This window comes from Bufo gargarizans, chromosome 3 (assembly GCF_014858855.1).
Source record: "Bufo gargarizans isolate SCDJY-AF-19 chromosome 3, ASM1485885v1, whole genome shotgun sequence".
NCBI lineage: Eukaryota > Metazoa > Chordata > Amphibia > Anura > Bufonidae > Bufo > Bufo gargarizans.
Genome location: NC_058082.1, coordinates 288,899,567 through 288,917,768, shown reverse-complemented (window position 1 = coordinate 288,917,768; position 18,202 = coordinate 288,899,567). Strand labels below are relative to the sequence as shown.

Below are 18,202 nucleotides of genomic sequence, written 5' to 3'. Positions count from 1 at the left end.
ATAGATATTTAAGAGATGTATGTTAACACTTGCTCAAGCTTGAAAATGCATTTAGATATAACATAGAATATTTTCATAGACTCTTGTCTATATAAACTGCACACATGTTAGATAAAACAAACATTAGAAATATGTTTTATGAATATACTGCTGTTATTCTCAGTTACAAATAAAACTGAACTCACAGGTTAGAAAGAGACAAAGCAAACATGCAATATTCCTATTAGATGGCTTTTATTCTGACCCTAAAAGCCATAAAAAAACATAGAATATAAAGTAAGTCATGTCATGTCAGTTACCCTTTATCTAAAATATATCATTTGAAATAGTTGTAGGCCCCTGCCTAATGGAAAATCTGCTAGTAGTTCTGGAGCGGCGGCTTCCACAATTACCAGGCCCAAAAGCAGCCATAGGACAAAGGTTTTTTAGTGAAAGGATGTGGCAGTCTAAGGAGGAGGAGAAGGGGGCTGGGGATTGCAAGGCAAAGCTTGGAGTCTGTTGTACCTGCAGAAGGTAGCATACAGATCTTTTAAGGCAGTGTTTACTCTGCTGTGATGGTCTTCAGAAACCGTTATCATGCCAGTGACTCTTAAAGACTTTAAAGTTCAGATTGCTCGTCAGCTAACTCTAGATTTCAATTCTAATGGTGCTTAATGCTGTACAGGAGATTACAGAGAATGCTTTATTTGATTTTCCTTCCCTCAGACAAGTTAAAATATACAGTATTGTGCACACTTATCTCACAATGCAGTGATGAACGATATGCAGCTGTATATACCCCTCTTATCTCCCTGATACATTCACATACAGTATTCATAGGCAAAAGCAGAAGAGACGAAAGTAAAGAGTTGATGCACACTTACACTGGTTTTACAATGTCCAAAGCCTGACACTTCACTTATATGTCAATTGCATCCAGATAAGGAGAAGCAGCATGTCCTGAGACAAATAGTTGAGAGTACAAGATCTCGATCCCTGTCTTGGTGCAGGAGAGAAACTGGGCCAGAGGCAGGATGGTTCTGAGTAGGACCGAGGATAATGCGGAAGCTATAAGCTGAGAGATGAGGGTTATGACAGGAGGTTTAGAAACAGCTGGTGGTACCGGCCAAAGGGTCCCTGTCCAGTGGAAGCATCCTGATCACTGATCACACACAGCAGAAAGGAGACATTCCCAGATCCCACAGAAACTTTTCCTTGATCTTCTGTAAAAAAATGTTTCTCAGAGATAGAATTTTTGGCCTTCTTTCTCCCTCCCCTTTGAGTCTCCCCCCTCCTGCTGACGTTGCTGCTGTCAATCAGTCCCAGTAGAACTCTGCTCCAGCAATATTACGCACTCAAAACTTAACTATTTTAGTCCTTCATATATTACTATGCTACTGCTTTATGAAAGCAGCTCATAACCTAATTCCATTGACCATTTCAATTCATAACTTACACCTATCCTTCTAAATTCCCTTGTGCTAGGGAAATAAAACAGTGCATACTACATGAACAGCTTGTCCCAGAATTATGCGTAATCTGCACAGACCCGTTGCTCTTATATGCAGAATGAAATCAGTCAATTAATTAATTAGTTAATAAATTAATGTAATAAATCTTACTTACGGCCGCATTAGGTGAAAATGAAATGCACTTGGTATGAGCCTTTCTACCTAAAAAAAATATATTTTTCTACATAAAAAACTAACTTCGCAGCTGTAGCTGACTGTCACCCCTTCCAATGGACAAGTGAGTATTAGATGTTATAGCATACTGCATTATGTTACATGTCTGCACTCCATCTACCTACCAACCTACCCATCTACCTACCAACCTACCTATCTAAATATACACATACATGAGCTAGAATATATATATTTATATATATATATATATATATATAAGTAGTTCCCTTGTTATAATAGCAAAACAAACAAAAAATAGCATAAAAGCAGACAAATATTAGAACTATACCATTGAACAATATAGCAATAATTATTTTAAATACAATTATACAAATAATACAATAAGAATCGTTTGTAGGAAGGCCTCAGTTTCGGCATAGTCTCTCCTTCAGTTGGCGTACAAACAAAGACATGCTGCTCATATGTGCGATCTTGCATGGAATATCATTATGCAATGTCTCTTCCAAAAATAGTAATAATCTACACACTTTAATATAGTTAGAATATTATATTTTACTAGTGTATAGTAATGTACAAACGTAGATTTTTTTACACATGTGCATTATTTTACCCACGTACATTAATTCATCTAAGTAAATCTCGGCCATTACAAGCAGAACCATAAATAATGAGACGTTGATTTTCCATGCATTTTTGTGAAACAGGCAACATAGCACATAATGAATGCATGTGATGGATATGGATTTCAATATATTTCTATCATATGTACAAAATCATTATCAGGAATTAAGATTGCCCTTAAATATTGCCTGTAAAATGATGTGACTGTGATTAATGAATATTCAGCATCCAGTATTCAGTCTTGAATAGGATGAAGGCAAATGATGAATTTTTAATTTAAGGTCAGGAAGGTTGCTGCCCAGAGTTGGAAATATGTTTTTTTTTTTATTTATGAAATATGAACAATGGCATAGCTTCAGCAAACTGTTGGCTATATATCACTAAACAAAGCAAACTATTCATTTAGTGCCAGCGGCTATTAAAGAGCCGAGTATCGAGACAGTAATAAATACATATTTTGGAAAGGCTGTACAATGTCAAACTAATGCACATTTCTCCACTTCTAAGGACCTGCTTCAAGGTATAGTGCGCTGCTTGTATTCAGCAGAAATTGTGACAAACACACAGCTGCGTCCAGCAACATTCAGGACCACATACAAATGCACTGCTGGTACATGCTTTTTTCTCTCCTTCCATAACTTTCTCTTGACTGCGATTGGAATAAATGGACTGTATCTAAGTCAATGCCTGTTTGTGAAATATTTTAGGTCTGGTCTTTTGACAAAATGCTCCTATTACTACTTACTTGCAAGTATTTCAGTTGTCATGTCATAATTACCCCTCAACGTTATTACGTGTTACTATTTATCGGCAGTTAGGGATAGAGAAAGCCAGAGCAGACAAATAAAATAGAGAAAAACAGCTACATATATGTAATATAGAACTGTCACTGCGGAGTGTTTTCACGAGGGCCTATATAAATAAGTAGATAGAAAGATAGATGATAGATATATAGATAGATAGATAAATAGATCGATATAGATAAAGAGTCAATACTGTACTTCATACATAAATAAATACAATAAATAGGTACATTGATAATGATAATAAATAGATTAAGAGGGAGAGAGAGAATAGTTATGAGATAGATATTAGATAGAAAATACATAGAAAGATATTTCTAAGGTAGATAGATAGATAGATAGATAGATAGAAACAATATTAGATAGATAGATAGAGAGATAGAACACAGATAGCTAAATAGATAGATAGATAATAGATAGCAGATAGATAGATAGATAATGATAGATAGATAGCTAGATAGAATAGATAGAGATAAATATATAGAAAATAGATAATCTGTCATAAATGTATGTGCCTCTTCTTACATTTATATAGATTCTCAGAATTTCCTTATAGAAAAGAAGTCAAGCAAATTAACTTTCTGAATAGTTTATTGCATTTTGCAAAGTATATAAAATAAATAAATTATGATTAATTACAGTGAGTCTAAGAAAAAGTAAAATAGATTGGATAATTCTGGATAAACATTTAATCTGGTTTGACATCAACTTGATTATTAGACGATATGACAATATCTATAGCTATATTCCTTAGAAATATGTGAAGTTATTATTATAGCTGACCCTACATCATCTACTACTACGTCTACAGTGCTCACACACTTTATACTGTTAAAGATTTAGCGTTTAACATTGTGGAGTGATCGTTCCATTAATAGTGACAAATAGGAATATGTATTAGCAGATATGGTAAAATAAATGCAATGCATCTGGGTTCCTTCACTTCTCTACCATCATTGAAAATGTATTCACAAATATACTCTTACCAGTTAGATGAATGTTGATCCTCTCAATGAGATGCACAAAGACCTTTATTTTTTCACAACCTCAAATTTGCAAAGGCAACCAATTCTCCAGCATACCGATAGTATAAGAAAGACAATGCTATAAAACTACTGGTTCTTTATGGGCAAGATTTTATCAGATTTTCTTGAAAGTAAATTTAAACCAAACTCACTCCCACAGTCACGTGGTCCAGAAATTGGGAACAGAAGCAGGATAAAGTATACCAAGGGTCAACCTTTTAATGAACCATTTTCCCACTCTCGAAAAAAATGGTCGTAGGAGAGATACAGAGATATTTTCCTAAAAGCATGAAGACATTTCCTCGGCCTGGTAAGGACCACATATGATGTAACTAATAGTTGTAGATTTATGTGTAATGAATACACATGATTCATTTGGTAGAAATAGCACAATAAGCACTCATAGCCAAAGGTTTACTTGTCCATATTCAGCACGTAGAGGGCAATGCACACCCATGTTGTAGAGCCATAAGGAATTTGATTCAATTAAGCAAATTACCTTCACAAAAGTACAGTCATCTACCTTGCAGGAGCCACCCCCTGTTGCTTGCCTTCAAGTTATAAGCATACTAATCATGCTCATAATCTTTAAATGTCTTGTCATTTTATAACTTGAAGATGGTTTCTATGATAAATCTTAATCATTCTATGAAGTAGACATATTAATAAATAAGCCGCTCCTCAAAATCAAATGTCATGTTTATTTCGGGGAGGTGTTGCAGATCCATTAGACAAAGATCAAACAAGGACATCCGTGAGAGCGATTGATTTAGTTCAGCTGCGGTTTGTGCCTTTTTTTTTATTTTTTATTTTCCACTTATGTTGGTTTTTGGCATCGAGCTTCCCATCGATAAGCCGAACTATATTCACTCTTAGCAGGAAAATAATGCATGGAAGTGGAAAAAGTCATATCTTAGAGACCAATAAAGCAGTATCACTTCCAGACCTTCCTCCTATAACATTGAAATGTCTATATTTCACTGCAAAATACTTAATATGTTACCGACGCCTTTGTATAAACAGCATGTATCAGTGTCATCATTAATATTTTTGCTTGAACTAAAGCATGATAATATGGAGCTAAAGTGCAAGTAGCTAATATAAATAAATTGGTGGCAGACTTAAACATTGTGACTATTTTTGCATATTGGAAAAGATTACCTTGGTCATATTTATATGGCTTATTATACCTAATAACATTTTCTGAGTTGGCATTGTAAATTTCTATTTACTGCAAATTCAATTATGCAGTATATGATATTCATGGTGTCAAAAAAATAAGAAAGAGGTAGAAATTCTATTCTTCTTCCGTCAGGCTTTCCTTCCAACATCTCTTAATAGCAGTCTTTACACATACTGCAAGGTGTGATCTGACTCAGAGAATCTAGGTGGTAGCTGGAGACCTTTGTCAAGTCTCCACTGCTGATATCTCTCCCCTGACAGACAGTGATCTCTGTGAATGGATCCTTGCACTTCTCACTTCAAAGCAATTACAGCATTCTGCAAGCCAATTTCTTGTCAGCAGTGGGATACAAGAAAACTCACCACAAATAGACGACTGCAATATCTAGATAAGTAAAATCCAGTATAAATCAATGCATTGTTTGTACTTTATGCCTCCAATATATTTATTAATTTATTGATCCTTTTATAATGCTAACATATTCCACAACAGTGTATAGAGATTATCAACATTTATATCTTTAAAATCATATTATTACATAACATATTTTGTTGCAAATTCTGTCATTGATTCAATCCAATCATTATATTAAATATATTAAATTTTGTACATGGTTTGTGGTGTGTAGATCTCCTGAACTCTAAACACATTCACTAATAGTGAAACACCTTTATTGAATGATATGTTGAGATATTGTTGAATACTGTGCACATGTTTTGTGGTGTATGGTTACTGAAGAGGGTCCAAGTGGAAAAAAAGCAACATAGTTGTGTTAAACCAATGACTATACAACATGGTGAGAAGTGCTCATTTCTTGACATTCCATCTACACACCTAGTAATCTGTGTGATGTAAAGATAATGGTCATCATGAAGCCTCAGTGTCTACACCCTTAAATAAGAACTACTAAAGGATTGGCAATTTATGACCATGGGATTTACCTTATCTGAAATGTAGGTCAGGTTAAAAGACATGCTTTTAGTATAAATTCAAGAATTTTGGACCAGATTTTGAAAGAAAGATAAAGACTATAATTTATAGATTATGTAAAGGTTTTGAAGGAGAATTGGCTTCATTGTGTGACCCAATGTGGTTTTAATTTCACTAGAAACATGTGAGCATTTAAAACTTTGCGTACACACAAGCAAGCACATATATATATATATATATATATATATATACATATTTGTATATTTTATAAAGCTTCAGTACCTTGGGCTACCTGTATAGGTTTTAATCTATCTCTTGTCTATCTATGTATCTATCTATCTATTTATCAATCTCATATCTATCTATCTATCTTCTATCTATCATCTATCTAGATCTATCTATATTATGTCTGTCTTCCAACAGATGATCTATACATAAATTTGTACCTACACACTAGTCAAATAACCTCATACTAATAATAATTAATAATTTTCACTCCATGCCACAATAGCTGTGGGTCAGTGGCAGGAGCAGAATGTTACTAGTGAGAAACTGCAGAGCAGCATCAGAAAACCCTTTAAAAACCCTGGATCGATGAGAGGTGTACATATTTGACTCTGTTCTCATCCACGCAGCATTGTTTTGTTAGTATGGCTTTCGACTACTGAGAACTGGTCCAAATAAATGCACTGTGGCAGCAACAGAAATTAATATGTTTCATTGATTTGTTGATCATGATTAGAGATGAGGGAATTTTTCAAAAATTCGATTCGGACTGTTCGCAGAATTTTTTGAAAACATTTGGTTGGACCGAATTTAAACGCGGCAAATCGCATTAAAAACAGCTATTTCCTGGCTGCAGGGAGCCTTTGTAGTGGTGTAGAACATTGTGGCTTGTACTAACATGCATAGGGAGTCTGCTCTGGTAGTGAAATAAATGCAGTCAGTATGACAGAGAGATGACAAGCGTCGCATTTAGTATCACTGCATACTGCGTCTTACAGGTCGATGTTAGCACCAAGAAGAAACGCACTCCTTTTACACCGTCATCAGTTGATTACACATAGATGTCTACAGAACCTGTTCTATTAAACACTTAAACAAGTAGAGCCCCCCGACAGAGTGGAGAGGGTGTCAGCAGTAAATTTGTGTTGACGTCACTGTTTATTTTTCCCTTCCTTTGATCCGTCAGAACAATAATCCCCAAAAAACGGATTCTGTCTGTTGAGCATCTGCCTTAACTCAGTCAGCATTTGGTCAGTAATCCATCAGTATTGCTAATGCCCAAAAAAACCTGGAGTGGCACCAAAACAGAGATGACCGAGTGAACCATTCAAGAACCGCTGGGTTGCTGCTCAAGACACTACCGCTAGCTGACACTGGGAGCTCAGGCCTCTCGAAGTGACCTTGCTGCCACACCCCCTTACTCTGCTGTGACCTCTGCCTGTGCCAGAAACATTTAGGCCTCTGCCACTCCCCTGTGCAGGGCCTGGCACTTCTCTGTCTGACATACTATTAGATCAAATAAATTAATAAAAAGGAAATTTAACCCCCCCCCCCCCAAAAAAAAAGTCTATAATTTTCTCACTTCACCACACAACGGCTAATAAGCTCCCCCCCCCCCCCCCCACACTAATAAACGCAAAAAAGAGCTTTAGAACATATAACTGCACCGCTGAACGGCAAATAGACCCTTATTTTTTTCCACTTATACACGCTACAGAAGGCTTTAGAACATATAACTGCACTGCTTAACGGAAAAGATATTTTCCATTTGCCACTATTACACGACAAAAAGGGCTTTAGAACATATAACTGCACCGCTGAACAGCAAATATATTTTTGCTTTGCCATTAATACACGCCACAAAAGACTTTAGAACATATAACTACGCCGCTAAATGGCAAATATATTTTTCTTTTTCCACTAATACATGCCACAAAAGGCTTAAGAACATATAACTGCACCACTGAACGGCAAATAGGCCCTTTTTCCCACTAATACACGCCACAGAAGGCTTTAGAACATATAACTGCACCGCTGAATGGCAAATATATTTTTCTTTTGCCACTAATACATGACAAAAAGTGCTGTAATTTTAGCACTTCACCACACAACGGCTAATAAGCCCTTTTTTCCCCACTAATAGAAGCCAAAAAATGCTTTAGAACATATAACTGCACTGCATAAGGGCAAATTAGATGCACAAATATTTCCTTGTAATAAACCCTGTTAAAGGCTGTAACACCTCAATAATAAGAACTGTTTGCTGCAATTACAGAGCTGTATAATGGCAATTTGGATGCCCAGTCAGTGCAGCAAGGTGTAATAGGATTGTTCCTATTACCCAGGCTGTAACATCCCCTACTGAACCCTGTTCAATATAAATGCTATGGAATGAGTCCTCCCTATTTTTTCCCAATACCTTGAATAATTTTTCCCTACACTTGTAAATTGTTTTTTTTAGCATAATGAAGTTTTTTCTAGCACTGTCCTTAGCGCCTGCTGATGTCTCTGCCTGCACTAAGTACACTGGCAGAATCCAAGATGGCTGAGGCTATTTATAGGGCTGTGACATCACAGGGCTGGCTGGCTGCTTATTGGCTGCATGCATGGCATTATGGGTGATCCCGCCTTCCCAGAGTTTCTTGCTCCATGGCCTCACACGTGCAGCAGCCATTTTAGGAAAAGATGTGATTCGTTACCACGAAGCGTAAGGAAATTCAGATTCAGTGCAAATAAAAATTTTCCTGAAATTCGGATCGAATTCCACTTCATCAGCTTCGATTCGCTCATCTCTAATCATGATAATTTTTTTTGTTGTAAAATTATACTTGTATAACCCTTAGTTTATTTTTATAACAATATGAAACATGGAAAATTCCTTCTATTTTATGTAAATTTTTATATTGATATATTAATAGCATCATCATTACTATTATTAGTATAGCAAAAGCCCATACAAACCAGCATGGCAAACAATTAATGGGAGAACATGGATAAATGGAATGGAATTGCTGGGATTTACGGGCTTTAATTTATAGTATCACTCACGGGTATTAATAAATGTAATATTTAAAGTTCACAGGTGTGTTTACTAGCATACAGTACAAATACCAATAGCAAGAAGGTGCCCTACAGCATGATGCTTTCTCTTAATATTCCCTAATAAGAGTAGACTTCAAGTTCTTGTATCATTTGCATCCCTCCCCCCCTTCCTCCTCAAGGGCATTCCATTTGAAGTTTGCCTTTGAGGCTCTCAATGGTGTAACTTCCTCTTAGTAATTACTAACTAAAGGATACATATGTTGTTAACCCAGAAAATTAAAAAGAAGTGAAAAAAACTGCTATGGTATATTTCAATGACCTAAAGTATGGGTCATAGACTATCCTAAACTTTTTAAGGAAAATCTTCATATTTAATCATGAAATTCAGTGATGAGTCATAGTGAAAAGATATTTTAAGAAATGTTAGATCTTTAGAATATTGTGGGGGTTTTTTTTTACAAAAAAATAGTGTCATGGTTAGGACACATTCCCACTAATGGGTTTTAACTAATTTACTGCATATAAAAAAAATTGGTCATTTGACAGATCTCATTAAATTCTAATGGATGCAAGAATACATTACTTTGCATCAATTCAGATAGAAAGTTTGGCTTTACAAGACTAGAAAAATTATCTGCATTAATATTTTGCTTACATTTTTGTTTCTTTACTAAAAAAGGCAATAGTCAGGCCGATTATCAGGTTTGAAGATTAGTAAAAACACCATGTAAAGGGTCCATGATCACCTTGATCACGTGGCATGCTTGATCATCAGGTGAATTTCATAAAATCATAATTTATGATCTGCCATCCAGAAACAATGAATCTGTTTGAGGACGAGTGATTTCAGTAGAGATCACTCGTCCCCATACAGTGAAGGAGATTGGTGCATATAAATGCAGCTCTTTCCTCCTCAGACCATCAGGCAGTTATCAGGAAGGAATGGTTCTTGCCTGCTCAGTAAGCACATTTGAATGCGCCTTAAGACCCTATTCCCAGATCCTATGCCTTTTTATGGGGCTTAAACTGATAACAACGTATATCAGTCAAAAGATGGAAAGAAAATACCTATATTTGCTGAATCTTAGGGTCCTGAAAATAAAAACTAGTCCCTGGAAAAGTGATTCAAAGTTGCCTAAACATGAAATAAAAATACCTAAAAATGCTAATACTCACTAAGCACACACCTCCCTCTCTCACTTTCTGTATATATATATATATATATATATATATATATAGCTTCTGTGTTCTGATAGTTCACAATTTCCATTCTCACATACCCTAGGAAAACATATTTCTTTAAGTATTATAACACATATGATATATAAACAGACCGAGTGTCTGCATACAAAAGCTGTCAAATCTCCCCTCTTTGAACTTTCTCTTTTAAATTCTTATATAAGAATTGAGAAATAAACTGAAAATCTTCTTGATCCCAATGCCAAAAATATTTAACTGCAGGAATATGCTCTTTACTACTGGTAAATACTACCGGTTGCACATTATTTGTCATAAAGTGAGACAGACTGTTTACATACATAAAGAAAATGAATTTACACGAGTAATCTTGTTTAAATATTTAGCATATCCCACAGGGTCAGCCGTGGCCTCATTGAGATTGAATTGAAACTTTTATTTATTTAACCTTGTCAGGACGCAGAATATCACATCGGTCAGTTTTAAAGTAGTGAAATGCATATGCTTTGCTCCTAATAGACCTTTTCTCCTGGTTAAGAAGCAAAAACTAAGAGAAAAATAAAGATGTAAAAAGGTGAGAGTCGCAACACTAGGATACATAACTAAGTGTTGAAAATACAAATCAAATATGAAAGTTAAAAAAACAGAACAAAATTATGAATCTGCATTATTTATCATTAATAAAATATTTAGTTGCTATTTCTTTGAGATTTGTTTAATTTATGATTCATTTATGCATTTCTTGTACGCTTTTCTAATTATGCTCAAACAGTAAAATAAAAAAAAATATATATTTTTAAATTCCACCAGCTTTGTTTTTCATTTCAAAAGAAAAATAGAAATTAGTAATGATCTAATTACTGTAATAAAAAGTAAACGGATTAAAATGTGTCAGTGCTGGAAGATTGTTGAAAAGTGTTATGACCTGTGAGAAGTAAAATGTTTGTGTTTTTTTTTTGGGGGGGGGGGGGTGGGAGGAAAGGAGCGTAATAAAATAAAAATTAACAGATAAGCTGTAGATGCCGAGAGCAGTAGAGTGAAGACAGTTGTCAATGTATGGAATCTTCCAGGGTGTGAGGAGATGATTTGTTTGTTTTTCAAAGGCTCTAAAGTAGATTGTCAGCGCTTTCAAGATGGAGTGTTAGGTATATTGAAAATGCATTGATCCGTTTGGCAATGAATTGCCTAAGAGAGATCAACAGAGAGAGTGATTGTTATCTTCTATTGACCTACATTATAAATACCCAAAGTCTATACTAGCCTATTATTCCACTTTGCCTTAATAAAATTTGCACATATATAACATCTATTATGCATAAATAGTCTGAATTGAATGTCATTATTCTTTAATTACATGATTCCTTTTGAATATTGTTCTTTTATGAATTTAATATTTTATTTTTTTAATACACCAGCACTGAAAAACTGTTTGCAATTTTTTTCTTTGCTTTACAAAAAACACATACACTTGCTTGTCTCGGAATGGAATGATTTGTGAGTGGTTAGTTAAATGACATTGGTTGTAACATATATGTCTTGCAAATTTTTTTTTGTATTGAGGTGCCTGATACTGGGTATGGTTTGAGGTACAGCAAAAGTCTAAGGACAGCCTTAAACCCCTTGTCAGCATCTGGTCGCAAAACAGCAGTTAATATAATATTAGATTTGCAGGATTTATCAGTGGTCTGGAAGTCCAGCATGGGTGGATAGCACTGGGCAAATCTAATTCCTTAATACAAAGACCTCAACAGCCTATTAGAGGCACTTGACTTCCATTTGGAAAAGTTAACTTAATTTTACCCATTTTCGGTAACTGACCTGGTATCCGCATAAAAAAGAAATCTTGGCAAAAGATCAGAGAATCATTAATTCTGTATTATGCATTTGTGTATAAATTAATGAGTGAATTATGTATATCATAAATAAAACAGACGTGACTTTGCATGCAGCGAATGTTAATGTGCTTTTGAACTTTGCAGTGACTTAAAAATTAAAGTTATTTCACAGACTTAGATAAAGAGAATGTGGTTTATATTTTTACAGTAAATGAAAGATCAATAATTTAGGATAACATTTGTTTACAATTAAGATTATGAATTTTTTATATATCTTTGATGGTTATTTCATCATATCACTGCAGATCAACACATTACATGTTTACTAGGTGTTTCAGCTTAAAGAATGATTGCACAGGTTTTTTTTTTTAGGGGGGGGTGGTAAAATGATTTCCTTTTATGGAACATCTCATAACTTTTAAAGGGCTAATGGCGTCTAGTTAAAATATTTTTCCCACAATGAAGAAATGAACAGTGAAAAGAAAATCCCCAATAGATGAACAGGGTTTTAGTAATTACTATGAAAGCATATATGTAACAGATTATAAGGCTTGAATTCCATTGTATACTCAATAATACTATATGATGCTCAATGCTTCCATTGCATTATTTAAGAAATGCATATGCGCATAATTGTCTATTTGTAGGTAAATTTAATCTGACACATACAGTACTAAAGTTCATTGTATTAAGAAACCAAAAAGTTGATTAAGTATATGCATAAATCCTTATGTTTGCAAACATTACTTGACTAGACTTGCTTTATATATTTATGTATATTTAGACTATATTTACACACTTTATATGTTTTTGTTATTTTAATAAACCTATTAAATACAAAATCTAATTTGATAGTCTAATAGGAAAAAATGATTTTAATGAAAACATACTAAGGACGTTAGGAGAAAATAATCAATTTTAATATAATCATGTACTTAGAGCATGCTCAAACTTTACTAATCATTGACTTATCTGTCTAGATAAGTACTTCATGTTGTCTTACAGTAAGAGATTACTGGGAAGCAAAAAGTTTTGACCAAGATCTTTAAATAAGTTGGATTGCATGTGCAGAAATATAAACACATGTGATCATTGTGCTTATTCCATACTCATTACACTGGGTCATAAGGTCCAGTAACAGCTCATTATTGCTACTGAAATCAGCAAGCTTTACACAACAGGGTACAAAAGTCAAGTAACGATACCTGGGATGGCTTACACTTAGAGCAGAACAATGGGCTGTAGCCTTAATTCACTGTCTTAGGCTACTTTCACACTAGCGTTCGGGCGGATCCGTTCTGAACGGATCCGCTCATAATAATGCAGACGGAGGCTCCGTTCAGAACGGATCCGTCTGCATTATTTTAGCATATAAAAGCTAAGTGTGAAAATAGCCTCGTACGGATCCGTCCAGACTTTCAATGTAAAGTCAATGGGGGACGGATCCGCCTGAAGATTGAGCCACAGGGTGACATCTTCAAACGGATCCGTCCCCATTGACTTACATTGTAAGTCTGGACGGATCCGCACGGATCCACACGCCTCCGCACGGCCAGGCGGACACCCGAACGCTGCAAGCAGCGTTCAGCTGTCCGCCTGTCCGTGCGGAGGCGAGCGGAGCGGAGGCTGAACGCCGCCAGACTGATGCAGTCTGAGCGGATCCGCTCCATTCAGACTGCATCAGGGCTGGACGGCTGCGTTCGGGTCCGCTCGTGAGCTCCTTCAAACGGAGCTCACGAGCGGACCAGCGAACGCTAGTGTGAAAGGAGCCTAAAATAGTTGATACGTCCAGTACACTTGGTTTGCGTCATCTTGAAACAATGTTTTGTAGCTATGGTGGTCAGCAAAGCAGCAAAAGCTTCTGTAATAAATACATGGGCTGATTGCTGATATATATTGTGCATAAACATATGGCTTAAATAATAGATGAAGAGACAGATAGATAATAGATAGATAGTTTGATAGATGATTGATAGATAGATAGATAGATAGATAGATAGATAGATAATGTTCAAGATAACTGTTGAACTGATGAGTGGCAAATATCACTTGACAGTCAACCATATAAACAAAGATTTAAAATAAAATATTTTCTTTTCTAGAATGTATTATACCCCTAGGTATATTTAGTTAATGGCAACGCGTAGACAATTTAACACAATTGCTAAAAAAAAAGATATTAAACAATGCTTCTAGATACATTACAAAAATCTAATAAGGTACAAAAATTATTCTAAAGCATTCTTGTATAGGTTTCTGTTCCCACTGAGGTTTAAAATGGAGATTCCCTAACTTTGTCATACATAAAACTACTTAATTTATCTCATGCATACAGCCACATGAAGATTAGCCATAGAAAAATAATGGCCTACACTGTGCCCCTGTCCTTCTGCTATTATAAGGATTTAACCTGAGGTTTCTTTTCTCATGGATCCCCACAAACAGTATGCCATTGCATATTCGTCTTAGAAGCATTATTCCAAGGAGAATACTGTGCATTATAAAGTGTCTGAAGGCTTGTGATGCAATTTGTGGGTCAATTCAGGGCCTATGCTCACATGAATGCCATGTGTACTTAGGGTACTTTCACACTAGCGTTTTGTCCCAATGCATTCTGAATGCAAAGCAATCCGTTCAGAATGCATCAAGATGTCTTCCGTTCCGTCCCTTGTATGGTATTTGTAGAGACAAAATACCGCAGCGCGCTGGTGTATTTTTTTGGGACAAAATCCCGGAACACTACCGCACTTTCCTGATCCGGCACTAATTTCCATTGAAATGTATTAATGCTGTATCCGGTCCCAAGTGTTCCGGAAATTGCAGCATCGTCGGATCCGGTTTTACGGTCTGCGTATGCGCAGTTCTTTCTAGCTTTGAGAATATTTAATACCGGATCCGTTATTCCGGATGATACCGAAAAGATGGACCCAGTATTTCAATGCATAAGTCTAACGGATCTGGAAAAAAATATATTCATTTGCATACGGATTTCCGGATCCAGATTCCAGAATCTTCTAACGCTAGTGTGAAAGTACCCTTACTCTTACAAAGACACAACCTCTGAGCGGATGTTTTACAGATCATACTAAACAACCTACTGTGTCACCATGCTGTTCATAAAAGCATAACAAAAATGGTTTAGGTCTTATTGTATGTAAACACTATCAGGTAATATATGAGAAACTGCATGTGTAGAAAAGCAAATTAAAAGATTTGCAAAGATTGGAACAATATCCCATGGTTCAAATAAGATCATTAGAAATCAGAAATCTAAAGGTGGCCATACATATTAGATATAAAGCTGATGATTGAACAATTACAGTTCTTCAGACTAGCCGTACATGTTCAGTGACATCTCATAAACAACATATTGATATTTTTGGTATGTTCAGATCATGTTCTTAAACACAAATGGTTGTCATTGGTTGGCTAAAACTATTGCTAAGATCCAGCCTATTTGCAAGCCATTCAATCAAAATGTTGGAGAGCCATCTAGGGCTGACTTAGACTGGCCACCACCTGCACACATAACACTTGACACAATAGATTGACTGAACTGCATATAGATAAGCAGCATACATCACCTCAATCAGCCTAAGTTTGTATAAAAAATTGGGTAGGTTAACATACAACCCAGTTGTAATTGTAAAAGCATCTTCTGGCAAAAATCACTTCTAGGTACAGAGGTATGCCAGACAGTATCCTTTTTCCCCAGTCGAAGTCATTGCAGAGACCCCCTATAATCAGTCATCGTCTAGTGTCTTACTGCGGCCTGCCTCTGTGTGAGTAGGTAATATTTCCATGTAGCTGTGCAGTGGGCCCCTATAATTAATTTTACTGATAGGCCCTAGGCACCTAAGTGCATTACTGATCTAGGGTGCAAATATATCATATCTAGGACTAGTTTTATGAATTTCCCTATGTGTTTGGTTTCTTTTGCAATGTACGCTGAGTTTTAGTGGCTTTATTAATTTCGGATACATCTTTTCTGTTACATATGCTTTAAATAAATATATATATATATATTTTTTTTTTATACACCTAATTGTATATAATAGTTTTTAATTTCTTCTACAGGTTTAAACTATAATGCAATTCTATGCATCCTACATAAGCAGCGTTCTACAGATTGTGCACTGTATTCAAAGGATCCTACCAGTCAATACATTCATTTTACAAGCAAGTCAACTTCTGTTATGCCTTCATCATGCTCAGTGGAGTGGTCTCCAGTTACAGAGCAGCACTCTGCTCCTAGGGTGCATTAATGCTCTTCATAAAACAATTCAACCTCACTTCATTACATGGTTATGGTATTTTTCGTTAGCATCACGGTCAGTAGAGCAGGTACTCAACAAGAACGGGTCAGGAAACGATATAGAGGCCGACTCTGGAATAAGGGCCCACACTGAGCAGCACTGAACATTCGCAGCCTCTGTAAGGAAACACAACTAATGTGATAATGAGAACAGCAGAGTTATAGTGCATAGGAGAGAAGAATGGTTAATTGACGGACACATTTCAGCCTATACACAGGGATGTCTGATCATGCTCATTTATACATAACAACATGAACTTGAGATTCTAGCTAAGCAGTCGCTGGAAATACAGTTTGTAGAAGTTTTGTAAAACCTTTGCATTCATACTTTATGTTACCTAGTTTGTTCCTTCTTGTATTAAAGCTCTAAGTTCTTTGCATTACTGCATTACTGTATTGGCTTCATATTGTATAATAGTTAGAAGTTTATCATAGTAATATGAACTAGTTTAATGCAAATGAAACAATGTTTTTAGAATAAAACACGCACGTCATATTAAAAGTTTTAAAATTAAGAAATGTATATAACATAAAGTACCTTTGCACAAAACCACACGAAAATGAATGATAAGAGAGCCATCATAATTTACTGTAACTTTCACCTATTTTAGTGGAAGGTGACCAAATGTGTATTGAAAATGAACACAAACATAATTAGAAATTAGAATCTTCTAACTTTGTTTAAATGGTGTACGGAGATCCGTCTCATTAGAGCATTCAAATGTATGGGCTCCGTGGAGATGAAATTCGTTATGTATGGTCTCTGACCTGGTGAAAATCTTTGGTGAATAACTTCGGACTAAAATAGTTTTTTAACTTGAAAACAATATTAAAACTGGCATCCGAAGTCGGCTTCAGTACCTACTGGTACTTGAGTACCGAAGCCGACTTCAGATCCCAGTTTTAAAATTGTTTTCAAATTGATTAATCGGTGTCTGAAGTTATTTAAGTCTTGAGCGACTTCGGAGACAACGAATTTTACCTCAGTTGAGCCCATACATTTGAATGCTGAGACAAAGTTTTGACCACTCAACACTATTCTTGATAAACATTCTCAAGTTTAAGCAACACACGTCTCGATTAAAATTGTCCAGGTTTTTATTATTGATGGCCTATTCTCAGGATAGGTCAATTTCTGATTAGCAGGGATCCAACACCTCGCACAACTGCCCATAACAGTTTCTGGGTATCTCCAGTATCTCTCCCATTGAAGTGAATGGGAGCAGTACTGCATTAACCTTCTTTTTCCAGGATACAGTGGACAGAAACCTGTAGTTCCATCTCAAAAGCTACTCAGAAACAGCTGAAAGGTGGGGTGCAGTATCTGATACCTACCTATCAGTAATTGATGGCCTATATTGAGGATAGACCAGGTGTCGGCAACCCGTGGCTCCAGAGCCGCATGCAGCTCTTTTGAACCTTTGCCGCGGCTCTGGCATGGGCGTAGGAAGCGGGGGGACGGATCCCTCCCAGGAAATAATGCAGGGGGGACAGGTTTGATCAAATCCCCCCCAGGCCAGCGGCAGTATGTGTGCGGTGGCAGCGGGGCAGGTACTGTGCGGCGGCGGCTGGGCAGGCACTGAGATGAGCGCTTCCATTGTGGAAGCGAAGAGCTCATCT

The 18,202-nt window shown here is 36.1% G+C and overlaps 1 protein-coding gene across 4 annotated transcripts in view; it reads right to left on the bottom strand.

The window, feature by feature from the left end:
- The window catches only part of TBX4 (T-box transcription factor 4), a 170,931-nt gene extending 166,264 nt beyond the window's left edge, over nucleotides 1-4,667 (bottom strand). For 2 of the 4 annotated variants that reach the window (XM_044286596.1, XM_044286599.1), the window contains exon 1: nucleotides 864-1,176. The gene's annotated coding sequence lies outside the window, so the exon portion shown is untranslated. Of the gene's footprint in view, nucleotides 1-863; nucleotides 1,177-4,035; nucleotides 4,163-4,573 lie in introns of those variants that run through there. The other 2 variants (XM_044286597.1, XM_044286598.1) reach the window with 2 other exon arrangements.
- Nucleotides 4,668-18,202: the final 13,535 nt, after the last annotated feature.